The sequence below is a fragment of the Callorhinus ursinus genome, unplaced genomic scaffold (assembly GCF_003265705.2).
Source record: "Callorhinus ursinus isolate GAN/ISIS: 27379988/994484 unplaced genomic scaffold, GSC_fseal_2.0 scaffold1, whole genome shotgun sequence".
NCBI classification, from domain to species: Eukaryota; Metazoa; Chordata; class Mammalia; order Carnivora; family Otariidae; genus Callorhinus; species Callorhinus ursinus.
Genome location: NW_027397063.1, coordinates 129,027,562 through 129,028,806, shown reverse-complemented (window position 1 = coordinate 129,028,806; position 1,245 = coordinate 129,027,562). Strand labels below are relative to the sequence as shown.

Sequence of the window (1,245 nt, the reverse complement as noted above, 5' to 3'; positions counted from 1 at the left end):
CTTCTTCTTCTTCTTCTTCTTCTTCTTCTTCTTCTTCTTCTTCTTCTCCTCCTCCTCCTCCTCCTCCTCCTCCTTCTTCTCCTTCTTCTCCTTCTTCTTCTTCTTCTTCTTCTTCTTCTTCTTCTTCTTCTTCTTCTTCTTCTTCTTTTCTTCTTCTTCTTCTTTTTTACTTTCCTGACCCTGATAGGTTTTGAGATTGGGACACAGTCTCACGCCCCAGCCCTATAGGAAGAAATAGTCAGGAGACAAAGTACTGAGAGGAAGGTGAGTGTGGTGCCTGAGAGCACAGATTCTGGAACCAGCCTGTCTGGGTTCAAATTCTGGCTCTGCCATACTTTGTGCCATGTTGGGCAAACTGCTTGTCCTCACTGATTCTTGCTTACCTTACCTGTGAAGTGGGATAATAGTAACTACTTCTTAGGACTTTTTATCCCCACACGATGTACATAAAGATGCGCACTGAGGACTGAAGGAATTTACTGATGCCATAAGCAGTGAATCAACATTTTAACAATTAATTTTATAATTGTCCTGTGAACATAAAACTATAGTACGTAGTCGTGCTTTAAAAGGGCGCCTGGGTGGCTCAGTTGGTTAAGCGACTGCCTTCGGCTCAGGTCATGATCCCGGAGTCCCGGGATCGAGTCCCGCATCGGGCTCCCTGCTCAGCAGGGGGGTCTGCTTCTCCCTCTGACCCTCTTCCCTCTCGTGCTCTCTATCTCTCTCTCTCTCTCTCAAATAAATAAATAAAATCTTTAAAAAAAAATTTAAAAAAATAAAAAATATGGGACACTTCACGAATTTGAGCAGGGACCGGGCAAATCTTCTCTGCATCGTTCCAGTTTTAGCACATGTGTTGCCAAAACGACCACCAGCGCGCAGTATTTTTTGGTGTTAGGAGCATTGGCTTGTGAGTCAACAGTCTCTGTTTCCTGGGCTGGGCTCCCTGGGAAATGGACTCAGAGTTTGTGAGTGGGATGTTTATCAGGCCTCACCCCTGGGACCACCACCTGTGGAAGAGAGCAAAGGGCATGGAGCAGTGGTGTTGAGATGCAACCCAACAGCAGGCTTTGTGAGGCCACACCTTCCAGCATTATCCCGAGTTCAGGTGACATGGCCAGGTCCTTAGACTCCTGCCGCCCTCAGTCCCTGGATGTGGGGCACCTCTGGAGGAGTGCTACCCTCGTCTAGGTGGCTGTCTGTGGCTGAGGTGATCCCTGAAGGGGCTGACAGGCAAGGCTGCCC

At 48.0% G+C, this 1,245-nt stretch overlaps 1 pseudogene; it reads right to left on the bottom strand.

Moving 5' to 3' along the window:
• Positions 1–778: 778 nt before the first annotated feature.
• Positions 779–872, bottom strand: LOC112834541 (U6 spliceosomal RNA; annotated as a pseudogene).
• Positions 873–1,245: the final 373 nt, after the last annotated feature.